Below are 24,274 nucleotides of genomic sequence, written 5' to 3'. Positions count from 1 at the left end.
GATCCCCTTAATATACCCTATATTTGGTGTTCCTAAACTTTAAGCAGGCTTTGCTATTAACCGTTAAAGTCGGCGGGTTTTTAAATGTATACATTTTTCCTTTGAAACTTTAACATCGATTTTCTGAAAAACTATAAGGTCTTTTTGAAAAAAAAATGTTTCCTCTTATTCCTTCTGATCTCCTTAATATACTCTCCAAATTTGAGGCTCTTAGCATTTAAGGGGGCTTTGCTATTAACCCTTAAAGTCGGCGGCTTTTTTATACGGGAGCGTTATGGTTTAATGCGAAATTACGGTATGAACGAAACGTGAAATTACGCGTTGAAAATTACGCTTACGGTATTTTCAATTACGATTTTAATGGCAATTACGCTACCGTAATTTCGCATCGTAATCGCAAATTTCGCATGCGTAATTATAGTAATGCGAAATTACGAAAATTTCGGCTCAACTCTACTTCTGAGGCCCCCAACACTCAAGCAGGCTCTTTTGTGTATACCTCTCTGCATCCGTTCACCACACACGTGTACTGCACATGCCCATTTTTTTCCATGTGCTGTAGACTCTAGTGGAGGAGCGATACATAGAGATCTCCACAAAAGAGTCTGCTAGAGTACTGGGAGCATCAGAAGCTACGCTGCTAGTAACTACAGCATAGGTAGGTAGAGAAAAATTTGCAGTGGTAAGTAGCCTCTAGAAGGTAGGAATGTATCGCTGTTCCCAGGGCCGGGCCGAGGCAAAGGCTGGGCAGGCTGCAGCCTATGAGCGCAGCCACTTGAGGGCGCGATTCCCTTCCTGACACTTACTGTTTTGTGCCTAGTGCCACCCGTCTGCTGGCTGCTGCTGGTTTGGCGCACCGGTATGCTAAAATGTTGGAACATCGGCACTGACTGAGCTAATCTCCCTGGAGTCAGCCGCCTATGTAGCGCGCCCCCACTGCTCCTGGGCTCCATAATAGTCGCGCTGTCATCACAGAGATGACAGGCACGGCTGTGGCATCAAGTGACCAGGCAACAGCAGGAAGTTAGCTTCTGCTCTGACGGAAGTGGTGTCGGCTTCCTGCAGAGTTGCCTGAAGACTTTCTCTACGAGTGAGCTGTGCCTGGACTGGACGGGGAGGGACAGTGCCTGATAGCACTGTAAACACCAAGACCTCGGATGACTGAAGAGGTCAAGAGGGGGACACGGCTGTCTTCACGTGCATGCCTGAATGAAGCAGGTATGGAGGAGTAATTGGGAGTAGAGGGGAGATAGAGAGAGAATGTGAGTACTGTATGTGTACTCTGTGTGTGTTTGTGTGTACTGTATATGTGTGCACTGGTTGTACTGTGTGTTTGTGTGTGTACTGGTTGTACTCTGTGTGTGTACTGTGTGTGTGTGTGTGTGTGTGTGTGTGTGTGTGTGTGTGTGTGTGTGTGTGTACTGGTTGTACTCTGTGTGTGTGTGCACTGTGTGTGTGTACTGTTTGTACTTTGTGTTTGTATTGTGTGTGTGTGCACTGTGTGTGTGCACTGTTTGTACTCTGTGTGTGTGTGTGTGACCTGTGTGTATGTGTACTGTGTGTGGGTTTGTGTACTGCTTGTACTCTGTGTGTGTGTGTATGTGTGTACTGTGTGTGTATACTGTGTGTGTGTGTACTGTTTGTACTCTGTGTGTGTGACCTGCGTGTGTACTGTGTGTATGTGTACTCTGTGTGTGTGACCTGTGTGTGTACTGTGTGTATGTTTACTGTGTGTTTGTGTGTGTGTGTGTACTCTGTGTGCGTGTTTATGTGTGTGTGTGTGTGTGTGTGTGTGTGTGTGTGTGTGTGTGTGTGTACTGAGTGCGGCATGCGGGGGGGGGGGGTGCACTTTGGAGTCTCAGCCTCTGGTGCTGGGGAACCTTGTCCCGGCCCTTGCTGTTCCTACCACTTCTTTGAAGCAAAGAAATGTAATGTAAAATCAGCAGCTATAATTATCCCCCGCTAAAGAATGGGCTGATCTACATCTCCTCCACTAACTATCACAAACAATGGGATGACCAATGAATAGGTGATTATTGCTTATTTTTTATTGCTTTTTTACACTTCTTCAAAATACCTGTTTCATTAGTTATTTTAACCACTTGAGGACCAAAGGTTTGTACCCCTCTAGGGACCAGGCCATTTTTTACAATTCTGCACTTCATAACATTAACGGTTTATTGCTCAGTCATACAACTTAGCATCCAAATGAATTTTACCTCCTTTTCTTCCCACTAATAGAGCTTTCTTTTGGTGGGGTAACATTTTTTTTAATAAAAACATGTTTTTTTTATCCCCCCCCCAAGTTGGGCCTAGGCTACATTACATACACTACACATCACATACATATCCATATGGCTTTAGCAGGGATTAGATTGTGAGCCCCTCTGAGGGACAGTTACGCGACAAGACTGGACTCTGTGCATCGCTTTGTAATATGTCAGCGCTATATAAATAAATAATTGTTATATACTGAAAATAACAGCCTGCCAGCTCAGATGGTGGGCTGGCAGGCTGATCACTGGGGCCCGCTTTGTTCCTGTCCAATCTTGCTCCTCGTGAGATAATGCCATATGGCGGCACGGAGATACAACAGAGACACTCAACCGCTGCCATATGGTGTTCTGGAAGTGGTTAATTAAAATGAGCTAATTTGCTATATAGTGCCCCTTTAATCTTGCAAATATTAGCATTTTCATCATATATTGGGCTTGATTCACTAAACCGTGATAACCCAAATATCACACCTTATGAAAAGATATCACACCTTATCAAAGATATCACACCTTATCAAAGTTAACATGCCTTATCAGAGTAGCATAGCAAGCGCTACAAACCCGCAGGGGCTCAGGGCAGGACAAGTGCCATTGCCAATTAGCAGGCATAAGTTCGTAGTGCTCGCTATGCTACTCTGATAAGGCATGTTAACTTTGATAAGGTGTGATATCTTTAATAAGGTGTGATATCTTTGATAAGGTGTGATATTTGAGTTATCACGATTTAGTGAATCAAGCCCATAGAGTGGGGATCTGAATTCAAGATGTCTGATGAATAAAAGACAGCAGATGTGATGAGTCAAAATTCTTAATAAAAGAATACAATGCATGCTGGTTAAAAATGTACATCATTAAACACCAACTTCTTAAATATTTGAATTTACGAGGATTACAGAAGAATCTAAAATGATCATTTGAATGTTTTATAATAATCTGCTTGATTAGATCTGTATTTTCTTCTTGATAAAACTATCACATTTCATCTAAAACAATTTCAATTAATCAGTTATTCTTAGCTTGTCAGTTTGATTTAGCATAGTTGTGAACATTTTATTAGATCTGAAATGCCACCAAGCAACTTCAATTGAAATGTATGTGGTAGAATTCCAGTCCAGCAGATAGAGAGAGTAAACAGATGTCAAGTACATATTAATCCTGTCATTTTTGAAACAGCATAGAAAAGCCAAATAAAGATCAGCATGGTTGTGCATGGGTTCTGTACTCTGATATATCACATTAATAAATATGCAGCATGTACAAGTATTCTCACTAAAGAGTAGAGATGGCTCGACCCTCCGATTTTAGGTTCGCGAACCTCGAACGTGAACTTCCGCAAAAAGTTTGGTTCGCGCAAATTTTTTGAACCGCAATAGACTTCAATGGGGAGGCGAACTTTGAAAACTAGAAACATTTATGCTGGTCACAAAAGTGATGGAATAGATGTTTCAAGGGGTCTAACATCTGAGTTTTTGCATGGCGAGTGGGATACATGCCAAAAGTCCTGGGTAAAAATCTGGATTTGACGCACAGCAGCGTTTTAAGGGTAGAAATAACATTGCATGCTAAATTGGAGGCTTAAAGTGCTTTAAAACATCTTGCATGTGTATACATCAATCAGGTAGTGTAATTAGTGTACTGCTTCACACTGACACACCAAACTCACTGTGTAACGCACCGCAAACAGCTGTTTGTGTAGTAACGGTCGTGCTGGACTGGTACGCACCATGACGAGAGTGCAGGTGATGGCGGCTTTCCAGCCCATATGCTCGCCAGGCTGAGGTAGCTCAGTGACAGAACAGTGACTGTCGAGCTGATCGATTTTGGTCTGTCCACAATGAAGCAACTACCTTATTATCATGGGTGTGCCCCCCCAGAGACACTTATATAGCCAGCAGTCATTGCTTCATTGTGATACGCAAGCCCCTTCACCACGGCAAGGTAACGATCACGAAGTGGAATTGACACATGTACATGCCTTTTGTTTTGTTGTTGCAGCTGCAGTGCAGCCATAAAAATTAGGCAGGCATGTACACGCACCAGAAAAATTATTATAGCGGCCGCTGCTAGCAGCAGACTTATAAATTCAGGGATCCGCCTGGAGTCCTGGACCCTGTTGGTGGTGGCAGAGAAAGCAGTCAAGCGATCTGCGGGCAGAGATGATGTGTGGGGAGCGACTTAGTCTTGGGGCAGGCAGTCACATGGCATGCAGGCAGAGATGCTGTGTGTGAGTACAGACTTAGTCTTTGGGCAGGCCTGACCTTGCTTTGCAGACCACGTGGTCAGATGGACCCTTGACCCAATGCTGTGTGCCAGAGATTACACCACTTGCCTTTCAACATCACGGTACAGTTTGGGTATCACCTTTTTTGAGAAATAATTGTGGCCTGGTATCTTCCACTGCGGTGTGTGGCTTTGCTTTTGTGTGCTGATTTTCCTCAGGTGGTCATCCCATGGCAGTTTGTGCTTTGTCATCATGTGCCTTCGTAAGGAAGTTGTCCCTACATGGGTCTTGGTCTTTCCATGGCTCAATTTTTGGTGGCAGAGAGTATAGATGGCATTGATCCCATCTGAGGCAGACACACAAAAAATTTTCCACACCACTGAGCCCTGGGGTGATGGCGCTCTGGTGGTGGCGGACGACTGAGTGTTAAGTGGGGTGCCAGAATCAGAGCAGGAGGAGGAAGATATGTCACGAATCCATGTGGAAGCTGGGAAAGATGAGTTGTTCTGTGTTAAATAGTCAACTACATCCTGACAATCTAGGGGGTTGATGGCACGCACCTTCTGAACATTGTACTTTGGTCTAGGGCCGCACAAAATCATGACAGCACGACCTCGAACAGACATGCGGGATGGCCTGCCTCTGCCTGTTTTGCCCATATTGGGGGGGATGAAGTGAAAGGTATGCACTGACTTGATTAATACAATGTGCAGTCACACAGGTGCAGTGAACAGGTATGCAGTGACTGGTATCAATACAATGTGCAGCTGTCACACACACGGGTACCATGAACAGGTGCAGTGACTGGTGTTATATAACACTGTGTGCGCACACGTAGGTAGGTGCACTGAACAGGTAGGTATGCAGTGATTGGTATTACAAATGTGCAGCTGTCACACACACAGGTACCATGAACAGGTTCAGCAACTGACTGGTATATAATATAACACTGCTTGCGGTCACGTAGGTAGGTGCACTTCTGAACAGGTATGCAGGGATTGGTATTACAAATGTGCAGCTGTCACACACACAGGTAGTCCCTGAATGTGCTGGGCCTGGCAGTGGCACAGTAGGAATTACCAACAGGCCAATGTCCAGCAGCTGCAACTGACTGACAGGGCTGTATACGCAACACAAGTGTCTGTGGGACACACACACACACAAAAAAAATGGATCACAAGAACTACATTAGCTCTCAGAAGAGCTTTTGAGGATGAGGAGTGCTTTTTAGCAATAAGTATCAGCAAGGAGCAAGCCTAACACAAGAGCCTAACTAAGCTTTCCCTATGTCTGCAGGTTCTCTCCCTTCTCTAATTACTGCAGCCACACGAGTGAGTGAAAAGGCTGACGCTGCCTGCGTTTTATAAGAGGGTGGGGGGCTCCAGGACTGACTGTGATGTAGAGGGGGAAGTTGACCCTAATGATGTAGTATAGGGGGCAGGTCGAACTCGCCTATGGTTTGTGGTTCACCGCTAACGCTAACCACCGAAGTTCACGCGAATAAGTTAGTGGTTGAACCGTTCAGGCCATCTTTACTGAATGGTAATGATACTCAACTTTTGTACATAAAACATGTTCATTGATATATAAAATATTACAGAGCTTGTTAATGCTTAAATAAACATGCTATGGTTCCTCTTGTTATAATGACTTATGGGTCTTTTTCCAACAACGCACCCCCAGAGCCTTGTGTGCGCTGTGTGCAGAAGTGTGCCATGAAACTCTCTCTATCCAAGATAGAGAGTGCCACAGAAGCATCATAGCATGTCTCTGCGAGAGGGAGGGGCTATGTGCTGGAAGCCGTCACACACGGGACAAGTAATAGCTTTTTATGATAAGAGCATCCATAGCATGTGTTTATTTTAGGCTGAATAGGCTGTTTAAAGTAAATCTTGTGTGAATTGTGTGAATGCATATTTACAATTAAGGTATTTTTTTTTATTAGTAAAGTGCAAAGTGTTTTTTTAACCCAAACAGTAAAGTTTTTATCTCTAGAGAGCATCTTAACAACATTTGAGAATCATCGTCATCAAGAATCAGGGAAACAATATTAAAGATGAATATAATGCTGGAAATGTGCTTCATCCAGACAGAGTAAAAGATTCCTATCCATTGTCTATCTATTGTGGTATCAGCAACTGGCCATAAATGCATTCATTTCTTAATCACTTTGAAAGAATCTGCCAGTAATCTGTTGCGCCAATATATCTGCAACATATTTGAGCGATTGACTTTCAACTGAATTTGTACAGTTTATTGATGAAAAGTCTGATCAGATATGTTGGAAATCCTCTGTACAATGAGAGCAGGAATGATCAGGCATCAATCATTCCATCGAGCAGTATGATGCTTACAGTTTAAATGATGCCCATTTCCCAATAGGTCTGCCGTGCCTGTGCCAATGCAATGTATGGAGGGATCACTAGTCAATAGAATTAGATTCCGGTAGTGATCGATTGGCTTTGCCCATAAAGCCATAATTCACCCATGTATGACTGACTTTACAGTCACCCAGTAAGAACCATTTTGTTGTGCAAATGTTTAGATCCAGAATGGGAAGCTTAGTCAACTCGTAACATGGGGCAAGTGTAGATCATAGATATAGAAGTCATTGCAAACAGGAAAAATACCCACAAGCATGTTATTTTGGTAAACTGAATACAATGAAATTCTAATTTTTAACAGAAAGGGCACTGGTTAGTTTTTGTTGTTCTTATTTCTTCTGTTTTGGGGGATAATGTCAAGGGCATAATGTGATTGGGGAAGAACGAAAACAAAAACAGAAATGTTCATACCCATGTCACAGGTACCAAGGGTTTTACATTTATAACTAAAAGTATGTTTCTGCACGTTAAAAGCAAGAGTAAGAAATCAAGACAAAATCTTCATTTTATGTCAGTTTTGGGTCATCTAAAAGTCTTCAAATTTTAACTCAGTTATGTCACTCTAAAAAAAGATTTGTTTTGAAATATCTGTGTTCTTTTTTTTGTGTCAAATGACTTATTAAAAAAAACTTTTGGAAAGCAAAGTTTTCTTGTGAATGCCCTTTCATTTTACCCTACTTAAACCTTCTAGAAAAATGTAATGGACTGGTCTTTTGCTTGGCAGATATAATTTATAAAAATCACAAGGTATCTACGTTTAATGTGACCAATGTTCCCGATTTACTCACAATGTATAATTTTCTTTCCTTTTATTCTTTTTCTGTTTCAATGTACTTTCTACATACACAAAAATAAAGAATTTTAAACTTAAAAAAGGTTTAAATGATTTTTTTGTATTTTCATTCTTTTGAGATTTACATGTAGCTGAAGTATTTAGAGTACATAATATATGTTCCTTTATTTCTAAATTTACGGGTTCTATTTTGCATTTAGTACAAATCATTAACTCTCTAAATTCCTGGTGTTATGGTTATTTCCAGATTTAGGGTCTAAAAGCCGTGCAATTTTTTCAAAAGCTTTTACACCCTAAAAACAAGAAAAAAAACATACCTCAGAGAGATCTGCAGCAGCTCCTGCATATAACTCACTCAGGCACGGGATTACCGCTCTGAGCTACGGATTTCCATCCCGAGCCTGACTCAATCAGGATTACCGCTAAGGAGGTTAAAGTGCTATTCCACTTTTATTAAAAAGTTGCTGTAACATGTATATTTTTCAAAATAAAGACTATAATGTTCCTTACTGTGCTCACCAGTTGGTGAAATTCAACATAGCGTAAACTTATGGGGAAAAAATAGCAGAGTTAAAACAGAACACCTGGGTGCTTGTAGAATTCTTTCCAGACTCTGCCTTGGTGTAGATACACTGCACACCGCACCCCAGCAGTAAAAGGGCTCACCAGATAGTCGCCACCTCAAACCCCAGGTGGATATAGCACTTATTTGCATGGCCACTGGCCCTTTAAGCCAAGAGATATGATCCAACTTCTCTTCTAAAGTTCCACAATGCACTTTGTTTTAACTCGCATAAAAAAGATAAGAATATTGATATAGCGTAAAACTGTAAGCAAATCTGCTCCTCGCACTATATAGAATTACACTCACATATCCAGATGTGTAAAAAGCACGTAACAGTGTGCTGTCCAACCGGGGCACTATGCAGGATCCAAGTTGCGGTGTCCCGCTAGGTCTCACTTTGCAATTGAAAAAGTACCAAAAAATGGTAAAGAAGTACTGTCAAAATTATTTTGAGTATTTTCTTGCTTACTGGTGGTTGATTGTTTAAAGAGACTCTGAAGGCTCTTTTTTACCAGTTTTTCTAATTTAGTCCTCTTCAGCATTACATTCTAAGTGGATTCGCCGCATTCCCAGGGCAGAAGAAGTGATTTATTGCTCAGAAATAGCCCTGCAAAGTTCCACGGCTCGCATGGCTTTTCCTCCAAGTAGAGACAGAGCTGAACTCAGTAGCTCTGCCTCTACTCCAGTGAATCTCTGCCGATCTCTGCCTCTCCCCACCCCTCTCAGTCTTCTTTCACTGAGAGGGGTGGGGAGAGATTAGTGGATATTTAGATTTTTCGAATTCGATATTTTATCTTTCGATTCGATGAAATGATTGAATCTAATGGTTGCTCGTAAAGCAAAATGACTAGATGTATGGGCACCTTAAGGCCAATTTAGGGAGAAGTCAATTAACTTATCTGTATGTTTTTGTGATGTGGGAGGAAACCAGAGTGCCAAGTAGGAAATCCACGCAGATACAGACTGAAAATACAAACTCCATTCCGATAGAGCCCTAGCGGATATTCAAACCATACCCCCCAGTCTTATGACATGCAGACTTCATTTATCTTTAAAACGTGTGCAAAATAATTAGATAATATATACATTTGTATTTTACTCTTCACTTATTTAATGTTTGCAGTAAATCCTTATTCAACAAGGCATAAAAACAACTGGAATTTAGGCGTCCTGAATGTAATTAATGACATCTAGCACTCTAGGCCATAAACAAAGAATGGTTTCAACAAAAAAATTAGCTGCAATAAATTTAAATCAATTCTTTTTAGTAAACCGTGAGGGCCTGACAATGAAATAATGAATCACTGCTTCTACTCATTCTGATGTCATTTCTCTCTGCAAAACTCATAAAGCATTCTGTATTTCATTGTGGAGTGTTTGCATTGTTTATGAGTGGAGTATTGTGCACTGGCTGCCAGGACTGCCAGATCTGAAACTCTATGAATGAATAAAACGCTGCTTTTATGTTGTGACCCACTTTACATATTTGAAAATATTAATGCAGCTACTTGCAGTTCAAACACATGGATAAAATATATTACATATACTTGTTCTTTGGTGCTAATATTGTGCTTTTAGATTAATAGAAAGAAAAACTGTTAGACTTAGTAGTAGTTTTTCTTCCTGGGAGATTGTGCATTAAAGAATGCCAGAATGTGTTAAAACTAAAAACTAAGTATTCTTACTAAAAAAAGAAGGTATTTGCAAGTATATATCTTCACATGGGTATGAAGCTGGTCCCATAACTCATTTCAGGACAGTAAAGTAATATGCAAGCCATTTAAAGTTGAAGAGAAATCGAGAGCCCAATATGGTGTAGTATGTCAAAATTGATTGGATAAATGAAACAGTGAGATGGTAATACTCACAAACACTGGTTACCACCTAGGTAACCACTCATTAGGCAGGTGAGGAGATTAGACCTGTCCTCACTCAGGATTAAGAAGTCGCAAGTCGCTCTCTGTACATAGGAAGAAAGGGGGTAGATCACCCCTCCACCTGGGGTGCACTTTAAATATATTGGTAGGTGAACAGAGGCGCCAGAAGGATAAAAGTACATAACATTTTTAGCCACTTTGTCCTCCTTGACGTATAAAAACATCAAGGAGGACATGCGCGCTCTCTCGGAAGCTACGCTTTTTCTGAAGCTATGTCCCTCTAAGCGTACATTGTACGCTTACAGTGACGTCATGTAAACAAACTCAAGATTGCCATCTTGTTGCCAAAAAGTAAAACTACAAGTAAAAGTAAAAAAACATTACAATACACAAATATTCCCCCAAATAAAACACTATTTATATCCCACCCTCCCAAAAATGCCCACATAAAATGTTTAATAAAAAAAAAAAAATACTATAAAAAAAACAAAAAACACATAAATATTTACCTATGGGTCTAAACTTTTTAAATATCTATGTAAAAATGAAATATTTCTCCCTCTTTTTTTTTTTTTTAGAAGCTTGTAAATAGTGATGGATGCAAAATGGAAAAAATGCTCTTTTATTTCCAAATAAAATATTGTCGCGATACATTGTGATAGGGACATAATTTAAACGGTGAAATAACCGTGACAAATGGGCAAATACAATACAAGGGTTTTAATTATGGAGGCATGTATTATTTTAAAACTATAATGGCCGAAACCTGACAAATAATGAATTTTTTCATTTTTTTCTTATTCTTACTGTTAAAATGCATTTACAGTAAGGTAGCTCTTAGCAAAATGTACCCCCAAAGAAAGCTTAATTGGTGGCGGAAAAAACAAGATATAGATCAGTTCATTGTGATAAGTAGTGATAAAGTTATAGGCTAATGAATGGGAGGTGAACATTGCTCGGATGCATAAAGTGAAAACGACTGAGAGCTTAAGTGGTTAAAAAATTGCTGGGAGGAAGTGGTGGACTCACCTTCATTAAAGCAGACACCAAGGACTGTAAATATATAGATATACACATTTATAGAGGCGCACTGCTTGCTATAACTGAATTGCTGTTGTTTATCCCCTGCTTATTGCCTGAAGAAGTGGGCTTTGCCTGCGAAACGCGTTGCATCTTTGGGGTATTTTCAATAGATGTGTATATCTATATATTTACAGTCCTTGGTGTCTGCTTTAATGGAGGTGAGTCCACCACTTCCTCCCAGCAATTTTTTAAAAATTTGATGTACTTTTATCCTTCTGGCGCCTCTGTTCACCTACCAATATGCAAGCAATTTGTTTACATTCCTTAAAACTTACATTTCTGACCTATCAACTTTAAAGAGCCATATAATCTGACTTTCACACTGCTTTTCTAAGCCATTTTGGTATTAATCAGTTTAAGGTGTGACCTGATATGGTTCTATGGTAGGACCTAGGTGGTAATTACAGAGTACTCTGTTAAGACATAGAGAGCAACATCCCCTAAGTTATTTGTAGAAGGTCAAAAGTATCCAAGAAGTCTACCCATTGAAATCCTAACACAATTCTGCTATACACCACCAGGGGGGTCTTAGAGTTAGGCATCACTGGGGGGGGGGGGTCTTAGGGCTAGGCACCACCATGGGGGGTTAAGGCTAGGCAAAACCACGTGGGTTTTAGGGTTAGGCACCACCTGGGGGTGTTAAAATTAGGTACCACCAGAGAGGGTCTTAGGGTTAGGCACCACCGGGGGGATCTTAGGATAAGGCACCACCAGGGGAGATACGGTTAGGCACCAACAGGGGAGGGTTCTGTGTGAGAGTAGGGAGGGGTTAGGTTATAGTAAACTATCGGTAAGTATTTAAGATATTTTACTATATGAATGAAGTAGTACAATATCGGTAAATTAAACAATATTTTATCACTTTTACTGGTGCTCATTTTAGTAAACGTAAAAATAGAGATTACAGTGGGGAATAGTAGAATATCAGTATTCTAAACAACATTTTACGGCATATCCTGGCACCCATTTTACTAAACAATTACTTCAATATAATTTATATCTGATACCCTTTTTAACCGTGGTCTTTATTATATGCACACGTTTAAAGGGTATTTTATGGACCAGATGTGAAATATCACCTACAGCAGTAGAAAACCCAAGAGAAAAAGTCATTTGCATATGGGCCACTGACTGAGAAGTTTGTAAGGAGCATTTGTAAAACAGATGAGAAATGCATACTTTTGCATTATACCTGAAGTGGCCTCCAGATAATGGGGAAGCCACGCATACACTGAACCACTAATTTCTAGAACAGTTAGCATGTGGCCAATTCATTTTACGGGACCATTTCATCCAAGTAGAAGACAGCTGTTTTAGGAACCTATAACTTTTTATATTTATATATTCTTTACAATGTTCTTCAAAATGCAAATTAAAAATGGATTTATGAGAAATTCAGAAAATCTTGGGCATTGAAAATTATTATATATTCCCCACAAGCCTGAACTTGGGCTTTAAGACATCTGCAGATGATAAATTTTGAAGGACAAACTTTTTTTTAAAAGGTATGAATTACAAAAGTTATTCCTATCCAGTTCCCAATCCAAAGACGCTTCACGGAGTTTTCCTTTATGCCTTATTGCTCTTTCTCATAAGACTTTATAATTACAAATGTTATTCCTGTTCAATGCCCAATCCAACAACACTTCATAGCGTTTCAATGTAAGCCTTGTTGCTCTCTTGCAAGATTTTTACTGGCATTAATGACTCATCTGAATGTATTTAGTAATAAGCATGGTGATTAAACACAAGTGTCTTGAGTATCAAGCCTGCAAAAGCCTCTTTTCATTATGTTCTGTTTTCCTATAAAACTTTACTTATTTTAAGTTTGGTCATTCAGCTGCAGACACTTATCAATATGTCTTCTGGGCTTAATTTGAATGAACGGACCTTTGTTCTTTAAAAAGGTGCAATTAATCAGAAAATTATTCTATTATTTACCACTCTGCCATCCTTACAGACACGCTCTCACTACTGGAGCTTTCTGTTATGAACCACTAATGAGCATGTCTACTTTTTATAATTATTTTGGATAGATTCGTCATCTTTGCCAAAAAGATATAGTGCTTATTGCACACTCAGATTTAAAGTCACAAAGAGAAACTGTATACTATATGGATCATGACAGCATATTCAGATTTCTGCACATGTCTGCAGTTTGAAAAGAGCTTTTAAGGTAGCCATACATCTAGCAGTGATAGGCAGATTCGACCAAGAGACACATCTTTCTCTAATTGGATCTGATTAGAGAGAGATCTGTTGGCTGCCCATACACTGCAGGCGGATTTCCGATCAATGTCATGTTTAGAGTTGGGCCGAACGGTTCGCCGGCGAACCTGGTTCGCGCGAACCTAGGTGGTTCGCGTGCGGGTACCGCACGCGAACTTTATTGCGGAAAAGTTCGCCCCATTGCGGTTCGCCCCATAATGCACTGAGGGTCAACTTTGACCCTCTACATCACAGTCAGCAGGCCCAGTGTAGCCAATTAGGCTACACTAGCCCCTGGAGCCCCACCCCCCCTTATATAGGCAGGCAGCGGCGGCCGTGGCCACTCGTGTGCCTGCATTAGTTAGAGTAGGGCGAGCTGCTGCAGTCTCTCATAGGGAAAGATTAGTTAGGCTTAACTTGTCCCTGGCTGCATACCTGTTCATTGATCCTGCCACTGCATACCTGTTCATTGATCCTGCCACTGCATACCTGTTCATTGATCCTGCCACTGCATACCTGTTCATTGATCCTGCCACTGCATACCTGTTCAGTGATCCTGCCACTGCATACCTGTTCATTGATCCTGCCACTGCATACCTGTTCATTGATCCTGCCACTGCATACCTGTTCATTGATCCTGCCACTGCATACCTGTTCATTGATCCTGCCACTGCATACCTGTTCATTGATCCTGCCACTGCATACCTGTTCATTGATCCTGCCACTGCATACCTGTTCAGTGATCCTGCCACTGCATACCTGTTCATTGATCCTGCCACTGCATACCTGTTCTGTGAACCCACCACTGCATACCTGTTCTGTTCAGTGGACCCGCCACTGTATACCTGTTTAGTGAACCCGCCACTGCATACCTGTTCTGTTCAGTGGACCCGCCACTGTATACCTGTTCAGTGGACCCGCCACTGCATACCTGTTCTGTTCAGTGAACCCGCCACTGCATACCTGTTCTGTTCAGTGGAGTTTGGTGTGTCAGTGTGAAGCAGTACCTTAATTACACTCCCTGATTGATGTATACACATGCAAGATGTTTTAAAGCACTTTAGGCCTGTCATTTAGCATTCAATGTGATTTCTGCCCTTAAAACGCTGCTTTGCGTCAAATCCAGATTTTTCCCGGTGACTTTTGGCGTGTATCCCACTCCGCCATGCCCCCCTCCAGGTGTTAGACCCCTTGAAACATCTTTTCCATCACTTTTGTGGCCAGCATAATTTTTTTTTTTTTTCAAAGTTCGCATCCCCATTGAAGTCTATTGCGGTTCGCGAACTTTAACGCGAACCGAACCTTCCGCGAAAGTTCGCGAACCCGGTTCGCGAACCTAAAATCGGAGGTTCGGCCCAACTCTAGTCATGTTGAAACTGATTGGGAATCGGCCTTGTGATGCCGCATCCCACTGCCTCACCGACCCAACGCTGCCCCCCCCCCCCCCCACTGTTTAATGTGTCCCCTGGTGCCCAATGCATTCTATACATTACCTGTTCACGGCTGTCACTTGCTCTGGGCACCCTCCACTGTCCATACACACATGCCCCATGTGGTTGCCTAGTAAGGGCACATCACACACATGCCCACGTTACTAGGCGTGGCATGCGTGTATGGACAGCGGAGGAAGCTCGGAGTCAGCGGCGGCAGTGTACAGGTAATAAAGAGTAAGAGAGAGGGGCGGGCACCAGTGCTCATATCACCATAAAAACATTAATTGGCAGCAGATGGTAAAAACAGAGGAGGTCCCCGATGGAGAGCGCTCCCCCCTACCTGTACCTGTGTATGTGAACCAATGGACTATGTTGTTCGCCCAGGTCATTATTTAATTGCTAAAGTGCTAGTCATTCTTCTTCTTTGTTGTAAGCAGTGTACAGGTAATGTATAGAGTGCACAGGGCACCACAAACATTAGGGGGAACAGCATAGTGGGCTTTGTCATGTTCGTCACTCATCCAATATTGCGCGCCTTTACCGCCACCCACTTGATTGTGCAAGTCAGCCCTACATCTTGCAGCATGTCCTACCAAATAATGCAACCAATTTCAGCCCAAAATTGGTCGCATTGTCAGTTGTGCATGCACTAGGCGGCACCAATTTTCATCCAATTCTGATTATAATTATCAAATCGGATGGTCGACTGGCCGCCAAATAGCCTGATATATGGCACATTTAGATTGCCATTAAAGAGAATCTGTATTGTTAAAATCGCACAAAAGTAAACATACCAGTGCGTTAGGGGACATCTTCTATTACCCTCTGACACAATTTCGCCGCTCCCTGCCGCATTAAAAGTGGTTAAAAACAATTTTAAAAAGTTTGTTTATAAACAAACAAAATGGCCACCAAAACAGGAAGTAGGTTGATGTACAGTATGTCCACACATAGAAAATACATCCATACACAAGCAGGCTGTATACACCCTTCCTTTTGAATCTCAAGAGATCATTTGTGTGTTTCTTCCCCCTGTTCTCATGCACTGAAGTTTCAGGCTGCTCGTTTCTTCCTGCAAACAGCTTTGCCCTTGTCTAATTCCTCAGTATGTGAAAGCCCAGCCAGCTCAGAGGACGATTTATCCAGCTTGTAAAAGATAAGAGAGAAGAGAGCAGCTGCCCTAATCTAAATAATACACAGGCAGTGTGCATAGAGGGGCCTGGAAGGGGGAGTTCATAGCAGAACCACAACACTGAAGAACTTGGCAGCCTTCCAGACACAGGCTGACAAGTCTGACAGGGGAAAGATACATTGATTTATTACAGAGACTGTGATAGCAGAAATTGCTGCAGTAAGCCAGAACACATTAGAATAGCTTTTGGAACTTGTAGGATGATAAAAAACAGGATGCAATTTTTGTTACGGAGTCTCTTTAAAGGTGACAAACAGATCAATCCCTCTCTGATCTAAATCCGATCAGAGAGGGGTCAAATCCCCCATTATACTTCACACAAATTTTCAATAGATTTCACCATGAAATCTATTGAAAATCTTCTACACAGTGCAAGACTGTGGTCTTTCGACCTACCACCATTCCCCCTCTCTGATTGGTTAAAATTTACAGTGCTATCCTAATTTCTTTCCATTTTTGCTGAAAATCTATTATTTTTTATTGATGTATAGCGGCAACATCGTCCGCAGGGCTGTACAATGTACAAACCAGACAACAATGGGTGGCATAGATACATGAATTTATAAATCTATTAAAATGACAATTGATACAGCTTGTTGTGTCATAGATAACTGGCAGATTCAGTCAATTGAGTGATCGAGTGATCAAATCTGGTGGTAAAACCGATGACTGTATAGCCAGCTTTAAAAAATGTAGCACTGTCAGAAAGAAATGCATGCTGCAATTAGGGTTTTCTGTAGCTTGTTTTACAGAGACCAACATCAAAGAAACTCTCTTCAAAGTAGCTCTGCAGTAAGTACAAATGATATCAATGAAATACACCTTAACATCTTAATTCAGCAGACAAAGTGTAACAAGAACAAAACAGAAAGAGTACAAAAACCAATTTTAGAAAGCCAGAACAGCACAGGACGGGATGTAATGATAGATGTTCTTGACAATACAAAGAATTTATACATGACTCGTAAGAGAGTCACACATTTGTGCTGCTTGTTTTCAATTCCCTGAGAGGATTTTTAGCAAGCAAAGCAATGCTGTGTACTTCAAGCCAATGCAACTGGATTTCCTATGGCAGTTTTATAACTATAACACATAAAACGCATGATATATTTACATTTTACATTATATAACTGCAGGCACCTTTTTGGGGACTGTTCACGTTGGTAATCTAGAACACTATTTCATGTACAGCACTGCAAGAGCGGTGACATAGTGATTAGCACTTGTTAAGATATGTGAGGAGTCATATGCCCTCATACATCTTATCCATTGATCTAGAGTCATGTGACAATGTTGTATGTTTGTTAACCAGGAAGTGTTAAATAAAGATTATTATTATTATTTAGTATTTATATAGCGCTGACATCTTCTGCAGCGCTGTACATAGTAAATTGTCTTGTCACTAACTGTCCCTCAGAGGAGCTCACAATCTAATCCCTACCATAGTGATATGTCCTATGTGTATGTATCGTGTAGTGTATGTGTTGTAGTCTAGGGCCAATTTAGGGTGAAGCCAATTAACTTATCTGTATGTTTTTGGGATGTGGGAGGAAACCGGAATGCCCAGAGGAAACCCACGCAGACACGGGGAGAACATACAAACTCCTTGCAGAAGTTGACCTGGCTGGGATTCGAACCGGGGACCCAGCGCTGCAAGGTAAAAGCGCTAACCACTATGCCACTGTGCAGAGAGAAAAAGCAGTGCAGAGAAAAAAAGCAAAGCAGAGCAGAGAAAAAAAATAAAATAAAAGAGAACAGTGTACATTCCTGAGAGAATCCAAAGCATGATGTCTATGTACAGTTTATCCTCAGGGTCCCCTTTGTCAAGGGACAGTTACGATCTGTGTGGCCCCAAATGATCATCAATTTTATGATTGTGTGTACATGGTGATGGAGCAATGAAAAGTTCCTGTTAAAATGGTGTGCGGATACTTGTATGGACTTTGACTACTTGGTCCTGCACCCACCACCTCTGCTGGATGTTGGTGTGGAATCTTTGGGATTACTGTTTCTCATATCAAGTCCGAAGACAAAAGAGATCCCAGCTTCTCTAGCAGAGATTACCAAGGACAAATATAAAGCAGGGGCGTAGCAATAGGTGGTGCAGAGGTAGCGACCGCACCGGGGCCCTTGGGCCAGAAGGGCCCCGAAGGGCCCTCCCTCAACTACAGTATTAGCTTTCTGTTGGTCTTGTCCTCATAATAATCACTTCTATAGATGCTATGAATAGTGGTAATCATTAACACACTGTTCCCCATCCTCTTCTTGCACCTCTGACACTGTAGTTGCCATTGGCAGGTTTTGGTGTGCCGTATCAATTGTTATGTATAGAGTGCTTGGGGGGGCCCATTGTAAAACTTGCATCGGGGCCCACAGCTCCTTAGCTACGCCACTGATATAAAGACCAATAAAGACCATGGTACAAGATACCTCACAAGAAATAGAAAGGTGCCTCAATATTTGAATGACTATGTACTAGACTCCTATTGTGATGACCAGGTACTGATGAATATAGACTACTGCTACAGAGCAGTGGAGCACGTGATGTCAATTGGGCCTCAGACCAGAATGACAGAAAAAGTACAACAGGATATTTTTTCAGCCCACCCCCTGATTGCTATGAAGTCAAACAAACAACCAAAGATTTCACTGTCTTTCTGTGAAGTTGACTAGATAGTATTAGCCACTACCACACAGCAAAGCATGTATTTTACACAGTTGCTCAAAGAATTGGACAGTGAATCCTCTATAATAAAACCCTAATGTATCTGCGTCCCATGTCCCTGTGTGTGTCCCACATGCGCTCTGCGCATGTGCAGGGGCGCAGAGGCATTGAGGGAGAGTGACGCGCAGCGAGCGATGACGGGCAAAGGGGCGGACGGGCCGGCGGGCAGGTGTGCGCGTCATGCACACGCATGGCAAACACGGTGGGCGCGTGGCGGAAATGTGGGGGCGCATGCGCAGTGACAAACCTAGCCCGTTTTTAAACGGGCTTAGGTCCACTATAGGTGTCACTATAAGCTATTAAGGATTCTTGAAGACAATCAGCAGTGGCGTAGCAATATGGGGTGCAGAGGTAGCGACCGCATCAGGGCCCTTGGGTCATAGGGGCCCCAAGGGGACCTCCCCCAACCACAGTATTAGCTCTTTATTGGCCTGTGCTGATAATATTCACTTCTATAGATGATTTGAATAGTAGTGATCATTAACACACAGTTTCCCATCCCCTTCTTGCACCTCTGACACTGTGTTGTCCTTGATTGGTTTTGGTATGCCATATAAGTTGTTATGTACATAGTACTTGGGGGTCCCCATGTAAAACTTGCACCGGGGCCCCCAGCTTCTTAGCTACACCACTGACAGAGTGTGATAGCTCTCACAAAGAACACAGTTTGCCATCAGAGGTGCAAACATATTGACATTCAATTCCATTTCCTTAGATTTGTTCTGAGGGCAAGATCGATCTTGAGTATTGTCTTACGAACAAAATGGTAGCTGATATTTAGACTAAACTTATAACAAAGTTTAAGCTAGATAGATTTGTAAGTTACATTTTAGGTGTGTGAGCAGTTTATGATGCAACTGTACAAAATAATTACTTTTTAGCAGAAGTAGGGGTGTTAAGATATGTGATGATTCATATGTCCTTATACAGCTTATCCACTGATCTAGAGTAGGGATGATCGGAAAGTGCAAATTCCGTTCCGCCGGAATTGCGGAATTCCGCCAGCACAAAATTCCGTAACTGCTACATACCGTCTGAATTTTTCTAAATTCTGCGGAATTCCGCTCTCTCTCTCTCTCTCTCTCTCTCCTCCTTCATGGATTTTGTCTTCCAGGGATTTGTAGGGTCTCAAAAGCAAGCTCACATGCATTGGCCAGGAATCAAACCCAGGTCAACTGCTTGGAAGGCAGCTATACTTACCACTATACCTCCAACACTACATGCTGAAGCCAGCCTAGCATGTACCATTGCCATATACCCAAGAGAAAAATTAGATTGCTTAATAGAGGTGTACCGAACGGTTCGCCGGCGAACGGTTCCAGGCGAACATTGGGGGTTCGCGTTCGCCTGCGCCAGGTGAACTTTTCCGGAAGTTCGATTCGCCCCATAATGCACTATGAGGGTCAACTTTGACCCTCTGCATCACAGTCAGCAGGCACATTGTAGCCATTCAGGCTACAGTAAGCCCTGGAGCCCCACCCCCCCTTATATAAGGCAGCCTCCGGCGGCCATTACAGTCACTCGTGTGCCTGCTAGAGAGAGGAAAGGGACAGCTGCTGCAGACTTTTTCTCTTAGGGACAGATTAGTTAGGTTCTAGGCTGCTTTGCTTGTTCCTGACTGATTAATATTGCTTTTAAAGCACCCAGCAACAGCTCTTTTCAGAGCTCAACCTGTACATTTTTTTTCTGACACTTTTGTTGCATGCACAGCCTTGCTAATTGATAGTGTGTGTGCCACTGCCAGCAGCCCAGCACATTCAGTGACTGACTGCCTGTGTGTGTGACAGGGAGCTGCACATTGTACTACCCAGTACTGCATATACCCCAGTACCTGTTGTGTTTACTTAACCCACCTCATCACTGCATATACCTAGCTTTGTGTTGAGTGAACCCAGCTCACTGCATCTAACTACCCAGTACCTGTTGTGTTTACTTAACCCACCTCATCACTGCATATACCTAGCGTTGTGTTGAGTGAACCCAGCTCACTGCATCTAAGTCTAACTACCTGTTGTGTTGAGTGAGAACCCACCTCACTGCATCTTAAGTACCTTTACTGTATACTGTTCAGTGAACCCAGCTCACTGCATCTAACTACCCAGTACCTGTTGTGTTTACTTAACCCACATCATCACTGCATATACCTAGCGTGGTGTTGAGTGAACCCAGCTCACTGCATCTAACTACCTGTTGTGTTGAGTGTGAACCCACCTGGCCACCTCACTGCATCTAACTACCTGTTGTGTTGAGTGAGAACCCACCTCACTGCATCTTAAGTACCTTTACTGTTGAGTGAACCCAGCTCACTGCATCTAACTACCTGTTGTGTTGAGTGTGAACCCACCTGGCCACCTCACTGCATCTAACTACCTGTTGTGTTGAGTGAGAACCCACCTCACTGCATCTTAAGTACCTTTACTGTTGAGTGAACCCAGCTCACTGCATCTAACTACCTGTTGTGTTGAGTGTGAACCCACCTGGCCACCTCACTGCATCTAACTACCTGTTGTGTTGAGTGAGAACCCACCTCACTGCAACTTAAGTACCTTTACTGTTGAGTGAACCCAGCTCACTGCATCTAACTACCCAGTACCTGTTGTGTTTACTTAACCCACCTCATCACTGCATATACCTAGCCTTGTGTTGAGTGAACCCAGCTCACTGCATCTAATTACCTGTTGTGTTGAGTGTGAACCCACCTGGCCACCTCACTGCATCTAACTACCTGTTGTGTTGAGTGAGAACCCACCTCACTGCATCTTAAGTACCTTTACTGTTGAGTGAACCCAGCTCACTGCATCTAACTACCTGTTGTGTTGAGTGTGAACCCACCTGGCCACCTCACTGCATCTAACTACCTGTTGTGTTGAGTGAGAACCCACCTCACTGCATCTTAAGTACCTTTACTGTTGAGTGAACCCAGCTCACTGCATCTAACTACCCAGTACCTGTTGTGTTTACTTAACCCACCTCATCACTGCATATACCTAGCCTTGTGTTGAGTGAACCCAGCTCACTGCATCTAATTACCTGTTGTGTTGAGTGTGAACCCACCTGGCCACCTCACTGCATCTAACTACCTGTTGTGTTGAGTGAGAACCCACCTCACTGCATCTTAAGTACCTTTACTGTTGAGTGAACCCAGCTCACTGCATCTAACTACCTGTTGTGTTGAGTGAGAACCCACCTGGCCACCTCACTGCATCTAACTACCTGTTGTGTTGAGTGAGAACCCACCTCACTGCATCTTAAGTACCTTTACTGTTGAGTGAACCCAGCTCACTGCATCTAACTACCCAGTACCTGTTGTGTTTACCTAACCCACCTCATCACTGCATATACCTAGCCTTGTGTTGAGTGAACCCAGCTCACTGCATCTAATTACCTGTTGTGTTGAGTGTGAACCCACCTGGCCACCTCACTGCATCTAACTACCTGTTGTGTTGAGTGAGAACCCACCTCACTGCATCTTAAGTACCTTTACTGTTGAGTGAACCCAGCTCACTGCATCTAACTACCTGTTGTGTTGAGTGTGAACCCACCTGGCCACCTCACTGCATCTAACTACCTGTTGTGTTGAGTGAGAACCCACCTCACTGCATCTTAAGTACCTTTACTGTTGAGTGAACCCAGCTCACTGCATCTAACTACCCAGTACCTGTTGTGTTTACTTAACCCACCTCATCACTGCACATACCTAGCCTTGTGTTGAGTGAACCCAGCTCACTGCATCTAATTACCTGTTGTGTTGAGTGTGAACCCACCTGGCCACCTCACTACATCTAACTACCTGTTGTGTTGAGTGAGAACCCACCTCACTGCATCTTAAGTACCTTTACTGTTGAGTGAACCCAGCTCACTGCATCTAACTACCTGTTGTGTTGAGTGTGAACCCACCTGGCCACCTCACTGCATCTAACTACCTGTTGTGTTGAGTGAGAACCCACCTCACTGCATCTTAAGTACCTTTACTTTTGAGTGAACCCAGCTCACTGCATCTAACTACCCAGTACCTGTTGTGTTTACTTAACCCACCTCATCACTGCATATACCTAGCCTTGTGTTGAGTGAACCCAGCTCACTGCATCTAATTACCTGTTGTGTTGAGTGTGAACCCACCTGGCCACCTCACTGCATCTAACTACCTGTTGTGTTGAGTGAAAACCCACCTCACTGCATCTTAAGTACCTTTACTGTTGAGTGAACCCAGCTCACTGCATCTAACTACCTGTTGTGTTGAGTGAGAACCCACCTGGCCACCTCACTGCATCTAACTACCTGTTGTGTTGAGTGAGAACCCACCTCACTGCATCTTAAGTACCTTTACTGTTGAGTGAACCCAGCTCACTGCATCTAACTACCCAGTACCTGTTGTGTTTACCTAACCCACCTCATCACTGCATATACCTAGCCTTGTGTTGAGTGAACCCAGCTCACTGCATCTAATTACCTGTTGTGTTGAGTGTGAACCCACCTGGCCACCTCACTGCATCTAACTACCTGTTGTGTTGAGTGAGAACCCACCTCACTGCATCTTAAGTACCTTTACTGTTGAGTGAACCCAGCTCACTGCATCTAACTACCTGTTGTGTTGAGTGTGAACCCACCTGGCCACCTCACTGCATCTAACTACCTGTTGTGTTGAGTGAGAACCCACCTCACTGCATCTTAAGTACCTTTACTGTTGAGTGAACCCAGCTCACTGCATCTAACTACCCAGTACCTGTTGTGTTTACTTAACCCACCTCATCACTGCACATACCTAGCCTTGTGTTGAGTGAACCCAGCTCACTGCATCTAATTACCTGTTGTGTTGAGTGTGAACCCACCTGGCCACCTCACTGCATCTAACTACCTGTTGTGTTGAGTGAGAACCCACCTCACTGCATCTTAAGTACCTTTACTGTTGAGTGAACCCAGCTCACTGCATCTAACTACCTGTTGTGTTGAGTGTGAACCCACCTGGCCACCTCACTGCATCTAACTACCTGTTGTGTTGAGTGAGAACCCACCTCACTGCATCTTAAGTACCTTTACTGTTGAGTGAACCCAGCTCACTGCATCTAACTACCCAGTACCTGTTGTGTTTACTTAACCCACCTCATCACTGCATATACCTAGCCTTGTGTTGAGTGAACCCAGCTCACTGCATCTAATTACCTGTTGTGTTGAGTGTGAACCCACCTGGCCACCTCACTGCATCTAACTACCTGTTGTGTTGAGTGAGAACCCACCTCACTGCATCTTAAGTACCTTTACTGTTGAGTGAACCCAGCTCACTGCATCTAAATACCTGTTGTGTTGAGTGAGAACCCACCTGGCCACCTCACTGCATCTAACTACCTGTTGTGTTGAGTGAGAACCCACCTCACTGCATCTTAAGTACCTTTACTGTTGAGTGAACCCAGCTCACTGCATCTAACTACCTGTTGTGTTGAGTGAGAACCCACCTCACTGCATATAGCTAGCATACCCCCGAGATGGACAAAATGGACAAACCAGGTAGAGGAAGAGGTA

The sequence above is a fragment of the Hyperolius riggenbachi genome, chromosome 3 (genome assembly GCF_040937935.1).
Source record: "Hyperolius riggenbachi isolate aHypRig1 chromosome 3, aHypRig1.pri, whole genome shotgun sequence".
Taxonomy (NCBI): Eukaryota; Metazoa; Chordata; class Amphibia; order Anura; family Hyperoliidae; genus Hyperolius; species Hyperolius riggenbachi.
Note: the sequence above shows the minus strand (reverse complement) of the source record.